At 42.9% G+C, this 15,000-nt stretch overlaps 1 protein-coding gene across 1 annotated transcript in view; it reads left to right on the forward strand.

Annotated features, from left to right (window-relative positions):
- LOC310822882 (zinc finger MIZ domain-containing protein 1-like) overlaps positions 1–15,000 on the forward strand; it is a 127,744-nt gene that overhangs the window by 32,513 nt on the left and 80,231 nt on the right. Inside the window, exon 3 of the mRNA XM_083695441.1 lies at positions 9,929–10,002. The gene's annotated coding sequence lies outside the window, so the exon portion shown is untranslated. The remainder of the gene's footprint in view (positions 1–9,928; positions 10,003–15,000) is intronic.

A 15,000-nucleotide genomic window follows, 5' to 3' on the forward strand; every position in this document is an offset into this window, starting at 1 on the left:
TCCTGCTGCTGCTGTCAGAAGTTACATCAACAATTAAGACAAGTGAGCCAGTTCCAGTGGAAGTCATACATGCCCAATCCAAAACACCCCATCACCATATTTCACAGATGAGATGGTATGCTGTGAATATTGTGCAGTCCCTTTTTTTCTCCACACTTTACTCTTGCCATCTCTCTAGTATAATAGTATAATAATAACAATACCTTTTTTTCAGAACTCTGCAGGCTATTTTAGGTACTGTTTAGCAAACCATGGCCATCTTGTTTTTGTGGCTAACTAGTGGTTTGCACCTTGCACTGTAGCCTCTGTTGTTCTGCTGATGAAGTCTTCTGTGGGTGGTAGTCTCTGACACATTCACGCCTACCTCCTGGAGTGTGTTCATGATCTGTGGGACAGTTGTTTTGGGGTTTTTCTTAATCATGGTGAGCATTCTTCAGTCATCCACTGTGGAAGTTTTCCTTGGCCTACCAGGCCGTTTGTGATTGCTGAGCTCACCAGCATTTCTTTTTTTTTGGATGATGTTCCTAACTGTTGTCGTTGGCAACCCTGAGGTTTTGGATATGTTTATGATAGTTTCTTTCTGATTTCTCAGCCCAATAATGGCTTCCTTGCTACTGCAGTGACAACTCTTTGGTCCTCATGTTAGCAGACTCCAAAGGAAAACATAAAGGCTAGAATACTAGACATTGACAGCTCTCTTATGCCTGCATAAATGATGTGATGGAACACACCTGACTAGAACACACCAGAAACTTCCATCAAGCCAATTTTTCAATACTACTGGTTCCCTGAAATAGAGGGACTGTATAAAAAGTGTTTTAATTTCTAAATGGTGAAACCAATCTGAAAAGGAAAACATTGAATTAAAGCTGAGAATCTCTACTTTAACCTCATTAATTGTTTGATTTCCAATCCAAACTGTTGGAGGATAGAGTTAAAAGAAGATAAAATGCTTCTTTCCAATACTTATGGAGGGCACTGTATTTGGCTCCATCTGTATACACCGTGCACACCTTTATTCACAAAAAAAAAAAGCAAAGTCTTCTCATTCTTCTCAAAGTCTCAATTTGACATGAGAGTCTGCTTTACAAATTGATGGAAAGCAATATTGAGGGAAAACCATATGATATTATAAAATCAACGTACTATACACAAGCAATAAGTGTCAGTAACCACACAATCTTTCCTCAGGGCCGTGGGGTGAGGTGGATGCAGCTTGAGCCCCACCCTTTTCAATATATACATGAATGAACTGGTGAGGACACTAGAACAATATGCAGCACCGGTCTCGCCCTACTAGACTCTGAGGTCACATGTCTCTTGTTTGCAGATGATCTGGTGCTGTTGTCCTCAACCCAAGAGGGCCTACAGCAGCAGCTGGGTCTTCTGCACAGATTCAGACCCGGGCCCTGACAGAGAACCTCAATAAGACACAAATAATGGTGTTCTAAAATTGGTCCAGATGCCTGGACCAAAATACAAATTCTATTTAGATACCGTTGCGCACATAAATAACTATACCTACCTTGGCCTAAACATCAGCACCACAGGTCACTTCCACAAGGCTGTGAACGTGAGAGACCTTCTACGCCATCAAAAGGTAAAATAAAAATTGAAATCCCAATTCGGATCTGGCTAAGAAATACTTGAATCAGAACCCATTCACTCTATGGTTGTGAGGTCTGGGTTCCCTCACTAACCAAGAATTCATAAAATGGGACAAACACCCAATTGAGACTGCATGCAGAATTCTGAAAACATATCCTGCGTGTACAACGTAAAAAGCCCCCCAAATAATCCATGCAGAGCAGAATTAGAAATATACTCGCTAACCATTCAAATTCAGAAAAGAGCCGTCGGGGCCGTTGGGGTCCCCACAGCCAGCTGGTTCTGGGGCTTTGTCCACAAACAAACATACTCCACAGAGCCTCAGGGCAGCAACACCAAATCATGAGAAAATTATTTGACACATTGGAAAGCTGAACAACTTGGAATGCTATCTGGCCCTAAATAGAGAGTACACAGTGGCAGAATACCTGACCACTGTGACCGACCCAACACTAAGAAAACCTTAGACTATGTACAGACTGAGTGAGTATAGCCTTGCTATTGAGAGAGGCCGCCATAGGCAGACCTGGCTCTAGAGAGAAGAAAGGCTAGTGCCCACTGCTCACAAAACAAGGTGGAAACTGAGCTGCACTTCCTAACTTCCTGTCAAATGTATGTCCATGTAAGAAACAAATACATGTATTTCCCCCGGATCACACAGACCCACAAGTAATTGATATTGATAAACTCTTGTATCTGTTTGGTGAAATTGCACACCCGCAGTGTGCAATCATCTAAATGTACCCCTTCCTCTCCCTGTCTTCTTCTCTCACCTCCTCTTTATCTCTGTTTCTCTTCCATTACCCCTCTCTCTCTTCTCTATTTTCTCTCTCCTGCCCTCCCTCTCTCTCTCAGTAGTCCTAACATCTCCCTGCTATGATTAGTGATAGGGTTTTTCACAGCCAATTGATATTAATAAACTTTATTGTCTGTTTGGTGAAATCCCACACTGTGCAATCAGCTAAATGTGTAACCTGTAAGAAAAGGTCAACAAACCACACCACAAATGTAACAACAAAATAAATGTAAGACCCCTTGCTATTTGTACTTCTACTATTTGCACATTACTACAACACTGAACATAGTAAATAAAACTGTGTACTGTTTACTGTTTACTGTTTTCTTTGAATTAAATTGAAACAGAGAGAGAGGGAGAGAGAGAAAGAGAGAGAGAGAGACAGAGAGAGAGAGAGGGAGAGAGAGAGACGGAGAGTCGAGAGTTAGAGAAAGGACAGAAAAGAGAGTGTGACAGTTACCTTTCTGTTTACTGTTTTCTTTGAATTGAATTGAAAGAGAGAGAGAGAGAGCTGCCACAACCCTGCTGCTCTCCATCAACCGTCTGGAAAGCTCCTTTGTTGTTATGTTGTGTTGTAGATATAAAAATGACTTCAACCATTCCTCAGAGTTTATTGTTGTGTGTCACTGACATTATACTAGAGTTATTTATGCCAGTGAGTGGCTGTGGATGCCCACTGTGAGGATGTTGTATCAGTTGTAACATTGATGATAACCCTGAGTGACTACCTCTTCTAGTTCTGCTGCTCTTGCAGTGCAATGGTACACCGGTATTTATGTTTATATGAGGTTAACATAGTTATCACTGAGCATAACCTGATCCTCTGCCTGGACTTCAGTGTGTGTGTGTGTGTGTGTGTGTGTGTGTGTGTGTGTGTGTGTGTGTGTGTGTGTGTGTGTGTGTGTGTGTGTGTGTGTGTGTGTGTTTGCGTGCGTGCATGTGTGCGTGCATATGTTCACCATACGGTGCAGCTGCAGGTCTTGTCTCTCTCCAGAAGAGCTGCAGGGACTTGCCAGTATTTTCATTCCCCCTCCAGGCATTTCCGCATACTAACAAAGCCAGCCCTGAGTGATGAAACGGGAAGGAAGCTGCACACACACACACACACACACACACACACACACACACACACACACACACACACACACACACACACACACACACACACACACACACACACACACACACACACACACACACACACACACACTCACACACACAAAGTTTGCTTCTGACAAATTCACTTTGTGTTTGTTTTGTTTCAATCTGTCCTAAGCTCTTGTCAAATTAAAACTTCACTATGTCAAGTTACAAGTTTACTATTCTCCAGTTTATTAAAGCAGTCCAAGAAAGTGTTGGTTTCTGTTTTTGTCTGTAGACGGATGGCTTTACAGGAGATGTTACTTCTATTTACAGTGGTTGTTAACTAAGTGCCCTTTCACAGCCCTGCTTCCTGCTCCAGGAAATGTGTGCTGTGTAACAGAGGTCACAATACTACAGGGTGCCTGGCTGGCTATTGGACAGCATATTGAATAGTTTAAATATATATTTTAGTTATATATATATAGTTATATATGTATTTTTCAATTTCCTGTGACATAATAGAATCATCTCTCTTTTGATCAACTCAAGTGCCCCCCCCCTCCTCCTCTCTCTTTTCTCTTGATGTTCTATATCCATCCTCTCTCACTGATTCTCAAACATATATGTACTCTGTTTAGTGAAAATGCTATATGCTGGGTTGTTGTGGCTGATTCCTGTGTGGTCTCTATTGGATTGTGGCTAGAGACTACAGGGTCCTTGCTGGAAACATTGGTGATTCAGTGGGTCACCAGAATCTTCCAGAAAAAAGCTTTCTGTGGGTCAAAGCACAAATTAAGTTTGGGAACTATTGAGTCAGTAGTGTTTGAGTAGAGTGCACTGAGCTTTCTCCTTGTGGAGTTGGAAGAAGTTCAGTCTTGATCTGTGACTGTGTCCCTATAATGCCCTCCTGTTGCTTGAAAGCCAGGGCCACTAGCTGAAGAAAATAGCCTAGATAATTACTGGATTCATATAGACCTGCCCACTGAGAGAGGGAGGGAGAAAGAGAGGCAGAGGGGAAGGAGGCAGAACAAGAGAGAAAGAGAGAGACCACATCTGCCTGTGCATTCCTCCACGTTGTCATGCTGGTGCAGTGTTTTCCTCAGAGCATTTGTGATGACCGCAGACACCAAAGTTTACAGTTAAAACCCAGGAAGGGGGTTCCTCTTGCAGAAGTAGTGGAGAAAACACTGCCTGCTGGGTTAGTCTATAGAATGAAAATCTAAAGGTTACAAAGGTAACCTAGGTTCTCTGAAGGAGATGAGGGAGACCCCTCACTATAGAACACACTTGTGTACCCCTATTCAGTCATGCCTGGTACAAGCTGGTGATGCTTGCAAGTGATAGCCCCACTTACCACCCGTCGCAATAAATGGATGCTGCAAGCGCACCATTTCATCCAGCGAACCACTCTTTACAAGTTCAGTGTGAGAGGGGCACTGAGGTGAGGGGTCTCCTTCAGAGAACCTGGGTTACATTTGTAACTGATCACAAACCCTGAACAAAGCCAACCTGTCCATGTAACGTGCAGCGCACACACTGGACAGAGGGTGTTCATACCCATTTTTTGGCACCTCAAGAACCACAGGCGGGTTCTACCTGGGGGACAGCTGTCATGCTCCCTTCATGAAATGACGTACGGGAGGGTGCACCCCCCGCTGCTCTCCCAACACACCTCAAGTAGCCTCCATTTTAGGTCGTAAGATCTCTAGTGGATGGCGCCCTAGCACTCTAAATCGCGACAGGTCTTCCGAGACTAGGTTGGACCTTTCACAGGCCAAATCCACAGATCCGTCAGCTTGGGACAAGGGTGGGTCAATTGGGCCTACACTTGGGACAATAAGTCCCTGTGCAATGGGAGTTGCCAAGGGGGTGTGTAGAGTAGCTGAGCTATCTGTAACCTTCGAGGTTTTCCAGGCCAATTCGAGGCTATCAGGAGTAGGAACAAACTCTTCGTTCTCTGTTCGCGGAATGCGGTGATCTGTTATTTGGAAGAATCACAGGCAGATCTGCGGTTGATGCAAACAGATCTGCGGTTGCCATGCCATAGCATCTCCAAACTTCTTGGACGACCTGCGGGTAAATGTGTTTTTTGGTGTGAAAACCTTGGGAGGGCTAGCTAGCCAACTATCCCAGTGGTTAGCCATGGTCACACTAGGGACCTAGGTTTGTTACAGAAGGTAACTAGCTTGTAGTTATGTAAAACTAAACAGTTCTCAGTAGTCCGAGGGCTACAAACACGAGCTAGCCAACCCTCCTGCAGACAGGGTGTAATATTTCTCACAGAGGTATGGAAAAAATAAGCTTGTCAAAGCTAGCCAAGGGCTCAGCTGACCGCAGACAACAAGTAACTTAGTTAGCCGACCTTCCAAGTGCTTGCTGTAGCTTACACTTGAGACCTAGAAAGTTATAATAATAACCTGAGGAATTATTGTTGAGCTAGCAAGGCTTAAACTATTCAAAAAAATTGCGAGCTCATAGGCTAGCTGCAGACCTTCTTGTGTTAGCCTGTGAGCTCAGAGAGTTATGAGTAGGTCATGAGGTAAAATCGTCGACTTGGTTTACCAAATTTGATGAAAATCTACCTGAAATGTTGAGCTGAATCGCAGAATTCCACTAGAGACAACCTAATGCCCCAGGAGAATCATAGTCATGGGAGGATGAAATGGCGCACCTGCAGCATCCCTTTCTTGGGATGGGTGATAGGCGGCACTATCACTTTCAAGCATCACTGGCCTGTACCAGACATGATTGAATTAGGGTCTTCAGTGAAAGGTACACAAGAGTATGTGTCCCATAGTGAGGGGTTGAACCGAGTGGATTGAAAGAGAACCTCTATAAAGCTAGTGGTTGTGACAGTATGCTCTGTTGTCTGCCACAACTGGGTCGGAAGGTTGATGGAGGTAGAAATCGGAGGACGGGCTCATTGTAATGCACGTAATGGAATGAGGAATGGTATCAAATACACATCTATTACAATGAGCCCATCCTCTGATTCCTACCTCCTCCAGCCTCCACTGTACTGGATAGGCCTAGTGAACCACAGCCACGTTCACTCAATACATTACAAATGGTTACCAATACTTCGGTTGACAGTTTAACATTGATCAAGTGAGTGTGCTGTTACACTGTCCTGTATGTTTTGCTCAGTGAGGATGATTTTTCCCTTAGGCGTTCTTCTCACACCATAGAGACTGAGAGGATGTGATTGTATTACAGAGAATGACAAGCACTTTCAATTGTTCTGAAACATCTCTAAACACACAAGGGGTTCAAGTCTTTATGCAATTCAAAAATGTTCTCTCTCTCTCTATATCTTTCTGTGTTGTATGCCTTTCTCCTTTTCACTGTAAAGTATACTTAGACAGGTTGATATGCTCCCAGTGGAATACCATGTCAACAATGACACCGTACAAAAGCTCTCTGCTTTGCTGCTCAAAGTGCCGTACTCCAAATTCATATTGAAGACTTGCGAATGCACTTTGCCTCTGTGACATTCCTTTTTATAGTTCTGCTATGTCTTTAACTGAAAACAGCAGCTCCTGTGTTCTCGCTGTCAGTGATGACCTGCGCCTTGCCCAATCACTCTGCCTCATTTTCCCTCAGAGTCTCTCTGTGAGAGATGTGGTTGGGAGCCTAGACAGCTCACTCTATCTCGCCCTCTCTCTCTCCCTCTTCCTATCTCACCCCCCCCTTTCTCTCTGTATCTCGCCCAGTACCTCTCTCTCTCTTCTCTATTTTCTCTCTCTCTCCCACCCTCCCTCTCTCTCTCAGTAGTCCTAACATCTCCCTGCTATGATTAGTGATAGTGTTTTTCACAGCCAGTGTAAAGTCTAGAGCCTCCTGTGTCCTTGGAAAGCAGCCTAATAAGCTCAGACATTGCTGCCTCTGCTCTCCACAGGCCTATTCTCCTGTGTCACCCAGCACACACTGATGTAGTGCAAACAAAGGCTGCTGCCACACACACACACACACACACACACACACACACACACACACACACACACACACACACACACACACACACACACACACACACACACACACACACACACACACACACACACCACACAAGCAAGCACTAACCACCTAGCTTGCTAATGGACCTGCACGCTAGCCCACTGAGGACAGTGCTCACCTTCCGTGCGCCAATCATAACAAATCTGTTCCCCCTGAATATGGGGAAGAAAATAGTGCAAATTGAAAGTAGAAATCCCCCTGGTGTGAGACGAGATGAGCCCCCTGAATGAATTATTCAGAAACAAGCCTCTCTCTCTGGCGTGTTTCCCGCCTTCTGCCACGTTTAATGGCATCTGTGATGATGCCCAATGGAGATTAATCCAGATGTAAGACAACCAGAGCGTATGTGTGTGTGTGTGCGTGCGTGCGTGCGTGCGTGCGTGCGTGCGTGCGTGCGTGCGTGCACTTATTTGCATATGTGTCTGTGTGCGTGTGTGTGTGTGTGCATGTGTGTGTGCGTGTGTGTGTGTGTGTGTGTGTGTGTGTGTGTGTGCGTGTGTGTGTTTTTTGCCTCTGTGTGTGTGTCCCTTATCCTCCAATCATGCCGTGTGAGGGAAACAAAGCCTCAACAGGAGAATGTATCTCATCTCCTGAGAGGGCTGTGAATAAACAACCAGCAAATCAATGCCTCCGTTTGGTCTTTGTCTGATAATTATTCCAGTGTCAGATGCTGGTGTGCTAATGTTTTGTAAGCCAGTGGTGCTCTCAGCAGCCGTATTTTCTCTCTCTGCTTCATGTTTCATTACTGGGGAACCGTAAATTACACTTAGCTTTTTATACCTCTCACTGAGTCTCATTTAAAGCCATGATGGAGTCTTTGTCTGAGTGGAGGGAATATCACTGGCCTGTAATGAATACACTGAGTTAAACACACACTGGCGAGAAAACCGGATGGGTGGAGTGCTGTTCTGGTGTGTGTTTGACTAGCAAACACTTGCAATTACAACTACCATACTACGATGGAGATCGGTGGCCTGGGGTGGTCCAGTGGTCTAGCACTGCAGCCTAGAGTGCACACACATGCCCATGTCGGCATGGGTTAGAATCCGGCCCATACCCTCTCTTCCTTAATTTCCTGTCACTCTCCACTGTCTCTATCCAACACAAAATATAGGACTGCCCCACTTAAAAAAATAACCTTAAAAAAATTAAGAAAACAATAGAGATAGAATGGACATGTAGATATTTACTGTGTCAGGATTGATTGTAAGCTGTGTATTTGTCAGTGTTGCAAAAAGGCTTTGCTTGAAAAGTGATGTTTGTTATAACTTGTACAGCATGTGGTTCAATAATTAGAACCAAGAATAATTTGCTGGAACCAAATGACCCCAGTCCTTTAGGAATAAAGGTAACCCCTGTGTGTAACCTTGTTATCAGCATTCATTCAGCCAATGCTATTTGTGGCAATGCCCATGTACAGTATGACTACTTACAAGTGCTTCTAATGAACATTGTACAAGCATGTTTCTTTGTGCTGAAGCACTGTACAGTATTCCCCAGTATGCATGTGTGAAATTACAATATCAGATCACATTTAGTTAATTAAACCCATATGACTAATTTAATTTTACTCAAATATAGGGGAAATGAATAAATCATAGAGGCGTATTTAGCTTGCAAGCGTCGTTGTTAACAGTAATTAAATGTGGAGCAGTCTGTAGTCTGTGAAGATAGCTGGGGTCTTTTTGCCTTCTAGTGTACGCCTCTGAATGGGACCACGGCCAGCCATACATCTTTCTGCAGAACTATCTCAGAATATCAATGGACTGTTGAGGGTCTCAAACAGAGAAATAAACGAGTTAAAGATATTAGAGACTGCCGTAAAGTAGCACATTAATAATCATTGCATGGCTACCCCATTAGGAAATCAGCAGCTAGCGGTGGGAGACGACCAGAAGCTGATTTGAAATATTCATCGCTGATTAGAGCCATGAGAGTTCAAAGAGAGTCAGAGAATGAGAATCTTAAAGTAGAGGGGTTCTAGAGTCAAACCCAGTCTTAAGAAGATTACATTCCCCTAATTTCCTGTTAGCGATTTAAAATGCCATGGTAACTGCATAGTTATCACCCAGAAAAGACTTACCAGTAACCTTGGCAATAACCAAATACAGTATTACCCGTTGTTACATCATACATTTACAGTAAATACCATCTTTAAGTACCTGTGGTAATAGTACTTTAAAATAACGTGCTTCTTCAATTAGTTTGCAATCATGTTTCTGTTCAGTTAAGAAATGTGATCGTTTAAGCTGTTCTTGTTTGTCTTAGAGGGTCATGTGAAAGGATTATTTTCAACCTGACTTCCAAAGAAAATAGATCATTACACCTATGATTGATGATCATATTAAGGAAACCCTGTTGTTGGTGTAGCAGATTGTGTTTCTGTAATCTAATGTTTTCTGTGTTTTTCTCCTCTCCTCCTAGGCATGCTCTATGATTGATGAAGATAAAGAGGTGGATTTGGCTAATACGAAACACAGGAATATCCACATCAACTGGTAAGACAGGTGATTTATGACCCAGCCTGCTCATCTGGAGTAAATGACTGCATGCTAGCTACGGCTGCCATTCCCTTACATGGTTTTACACTCTAATTGTCTCAGAATTACACTGATCCAGTTATGATCTCAGTGGAGAGTAAAGAAGCAGTAAAGAGTTGGGTAGTGTTGTCACGACTGCCACATAGAGACTCTGGACAGTAGGCAGACTGGTTACGGTGTTCTAGAACAAATAACATGCAGACTGGTTACGGTTTTCTAGAACAGATAATATGCAGACTGGGTTTGCTATTCTAGAATACTTGGAGAGAATGCAGACTGGTTTCGGTGTTCTATAATAGAGAAAAAGCAGACTGGATTTGGTGTTCTAGAACAGATAACATGCAGACTGGTTTCGGTGTTCTATAATAGAGAAAAAGCAGACTGGATTTGGTGTTCTAGAACAGATAACATGCAGACTGGTTTTGGTGTTCTGGAACAGATAACATACAGACTGGTTTTGGTGTTCTAGAACAGATAACATGCAGACTGGTTTTGGTGTTCTAGAATAGAATGGTAACAGAACATATTGTTGAACATTTGTTCAAAATTATCAAAGAGCAGGGCTAGGCTTTTTCCCTTGCCGTGTTGTCTTGATGTTTAGCAGATTCACATGCTTATATCTGACATTAATGAGTGCTCAGTTGTTGACCACAGACACTCCAATACGCAATTCTCCAAGAGTCAATGTCTCTCTAGATGTTGACTGGGTTTGTGTTCTGGCTGAAAGTGAGGACCGGTTGCATGATTTGAACATATGATCAGAATTATGTTTGAGGCTGAATGATTTTGAGGTCTTTACAGAAGATTACTGTTACTTGACATGGTGTCATTAAGAACCAAATATATCGACTGTGATGGCAAGCCATTGTGCTTTAAACACATTTTCAGTCCTTTGTTGTGGTGACTCTCAATAAGAGGCACAGATGTTGAGTCAAGTATGTTGGTGACTGGAGCATGTCCTAGTCTCCTTCAGCCATTTCCTGCTTTAGATGCTGTCCAGGAGACCTGAAGCATGAACGAGCCCTGTGGTTACCAGTGTTGAAACCTCTGACTATTGATCTGTCTCTAGTAACACCAATATCAATCTCAAGGAGAGGGACAATAGCTATGATACCTTTCCCCTATAGGCCTATACAGTCTGGTCCCACCACATCAATATACTGGTAAACAGCGTTCTAGCTATTCAGTATTCTCACAGATTACCCTTACATTACGTGTGAAGTGTGGCACAATAGCAACACGTAGCCATGTACAGTATTGTGTTGTTCGTTTCCTTTTATAAAAGTGTGTGAAATATCAATAGTGTAGTTTATGTACATGTGCGGGATTAAACCACTAGGAGATCAATAATTTCACACAATTAAATGCACATTCTGCAATATGCTAATGAGGGGGGAATAAGTTAGCGGCAAAATATAGCTTGTTGTGAGAGAGAGAGAGAGAGAGAGAGAGAGAGAGAGAGAGAGAGAGAGAGAGAGAGAGAGAGAGAGAGCAAGTCATGCATATCAGATTACGCATTGTCCTGTTACCACATTTTCTTCATGATACATCATGATCCTTGAGTAAACACACAAACAATCCGTGTGTGTGTGCGTGCGTGCGTGCGTGCGTGCGGCGTGTGTGCATGCGTGTGTGCGTGCTTGCACATGTACATGTACATGAGCCAGGAGGGCTTCCAAGCTGGAATGCATTGCAGAATTCTCTGGTATTTCCTGATGCTTCATAAACACATTGGAAGTGTGTGTGTGTGTGTGTGTGTGTGTGTGTGTGTGTGTGTGTGTGTGTGTGTGTGTGTGTGTGTGTGTGTTTTGGACGTATCTCAGTACTTCACCACTGGCACTGTGGTCAGAGGGAACAGCTTGTTTCTGTTAGCAGCTATTCCCCCTTTCAAAGATAGAGGTTTGTTGTATCTGTAACGGCATCATTAATGCATCATTTGTTGAGTGGAGGGAACATTATTGACATGTGTTGTATGACAGTACCTCAATGATTTTTCTATTTCTTGCTCTCTCCATTTATTTGGTATTTCTGATTAAATGAATGACAGTAACATGTCAGGAATGTATTATTTTCAGAAAAATGAAAAATGGATAACAGAGCAAATTATCTATTTATCCTGTTATTGCCTCAGATCAGATCAGAGTCGGGAATTCATCCCAAGATAATGCTGATGTTTCAGGGCATTTCAAATAGGAGTAAATTAGTTGAAATGTATGTTTGTACACTGCTTATACAGTGAATCTGCTCTGATCTACACTTACAAACTAGCATGTGTGTTGAAGTGTGTTCATGTGTAAAGTATAGGTAATTGAAAACAAGCAGCGGTCATGTGTCATGCTGTGACTGTGGGAATCATTTGATACCCAATCACATTGCTGGATTTGACGATCTGCAGAGGGATTTACATTTGTTGATATTTGTTTATGGTAAAGAGAAGCTACAGGATATGTGTTTAGTCAAAAACCTAGTATAGCAAAACAGGGGAAATTGAAGGTGAAAAAGCAGCGTGACTGATCCCTCCATGGACAGCATCAGTAACCACAACCAGAGCTACCAGACTATATCACACTAAATCAGATTACCAAACAAACAGATAAGAGGATTAATTCAGATCTTTTTTTTTGTTCATTGGCCGGACATTAAATCTTTCAATCTATAAAATCCCTTCTTTTTTTTGTTCTTTTTTTTATATCTACCATTTTGTGTCCATGTTGAACTCTGAACTTTTGCTCTGACCTGTTGGTTGTTTGGTTGGTTGGTTGGTATCTCTGGGTAGAAGTTGCCTTCACGAACAGCTTTCCCTGCTCAAATCCTATTACAAAGGGAGCACACAAAACTGACCTGAGGTCAGTCTCTAGGGGCAACCTCATCATCCTACTCCTGTGGTGTTTGTGATGACTGTCACAATATGTTGTAATGCTGTTATATTTCCCCCCTGCTCCGATCAACTCGTTGTGGAGAGTAGTGTAGAGGCATTATGAGATCAGCACTCCATCCTCATCATGATCAGCTCAGTGGAGAGACTGTGGGTTACCTACAGTATGGGTAACAATTCAACTACAACAAGATTATATTACAGTACACCTGGTCCTCAAACACATGAAGCTGCCGTTGTGCCGTTGTACAGTGAGACTGTTTACAGAGACTGTTTGGCTCTGTGTTTGGCTCATGACTGCATTTTCGATTGGAGAAATCACTCTGGATCCATTGGGTTATTATGATGTCACAAAGCTTACAAAGGGAGAGTGCATTTGAATGGAAGCTTTTCAGATTATTTGGTTCTAAACCGATATTACATCTGACTCGTGATCGTAATGCTCTGCTGTTCTAGTTTGTTTGTGATAGCAGTGTTTGTCAAAGGGGAGCAGTTTAGATACACACACACACACAGATTTTCCATGTAGAGATTCAAAGGGACCTATGCATGAATAGTCCCAAGCATGTACCATCCCCTGTGGATTTACAGCGGCTAGCATATCTGCGCTGATATTCGCCGGTGTACTTTGATTGTCAAAACATTAATTTGGAGGTTCTGTCTGGTGGCTTCACTCACACCTCTGCTAAACGTAGACATGTAAAAGCGTTGTGCTGACAATGCTCTTGTAATTTCCCTTCAGAGATTGATAAAGTTGTATGGAATTGTGTTTCAATTGTGTTGCCAATCTGACTCTCTGCTACAGCCTCTGATACACTAATCAAATCACTGCTTTGAACAAGCATCGAGAACTTTGTTTGCATGCTGTTATGTGTTTCCATTGACATACTTACATATCTCAAATTGAGAGCAAGGCTGTTTGCAGAGCAATACGAGGTAGGCAGGTATCTGAAATGTGAAATATGATATTTCAGTGTCAGTTTGTCAACATAATAACTTTGCAGATCTGTGCCTCTGTCTTGTAATTCCTGTCCATACATGCATGCTGTAATTCTATCTTTGTGCCTGTGTGTATCTGTGTGTGTGTGTGTGTGTGTGTGTCTGTGTGTGTGTGTGTGTGTGTGTGTGTGTGTGTGTGTGTGTGTGTGTGTGTGTGTGTGCGTGTGTATAGGATAAAGGCTATTGTCTATGACACAGGCACACACACACACACACAAACAAACACACTCTATCATGCCACAGCATCACATACACAATGCCAATTAAGCTCTTCAAACTCTGCCTCAGGAGGTTGAGGGTGGAGAGTGGGTGTAGACCAGATCATATTTATTTTAAAGCTGTGTTTAACTGAAGCATCTTTGAACACCTCTGCTAATGTTATTTTCAGAGTTTGTTTTTTTATAATCTCCCCCCTCAAGTTTGTAATCGACAAATTGCCATGAGGTGTCAATAGGCTGGTAAAGAGGCGGGTGATTAGTGAATGTTTGGGGTACTTATAGAGCCTGTTTCTTTGAAAGTGTTTGTGTTGGATTACTGGAGTGCATCATGCCTCAGATAAGAATTTGGTACTCAAAACGCAAAAACACATTCAATCAAAAGCAGAGCCATGGAATTCTTGTCTTAAAAACTTCTTCTCATCATGATGCATAATATTGCTCTGGTAAGCCAGACCATATGAGTCTTCCCATGGATAACTGCTTCAAGAGGTAGTCTGTAGTCAGACAGACAGACAGACAGACAGACAGACAGACAGACAGACAGACAGACAGACAGACAGACCAGCTTGCTCTACTCCATGTTCATGCTGTGAAACAAAAGGTTGTTTGAATGAGTAATGACATCACTGGCAACAGCTGCAAACTGCATGAAGTGTGTGTATGTATGTGTGTGTGTGTGTGTGTGTGTGTGTGTGTCTTGGATTTGGAACAACAAGGGCAGGGAGTGGGGGCAAGGTTGCATGGAGGAGGTGGGAGGGGAGAGAGGGATGAGGAGGGTGAGGAGGAGATGAGGGGGAGTGGTGGAGATGGAGGGGTAAACGAAAGTAGAGAGGGATGAATATAAGTGGGAGAGAGAAGAGAGGA

This window comes from Argentina silus (assembly GCF_951799395.1).
Source record: "Argentina silus genome assembly, chromosome: X".
Classification (NCBI taxonomy): Eukaryota; Metazoa; Chordata; class Actinopteri; order Argentiniformes; family Argentinidae; genus Argentina; species Argentina silus.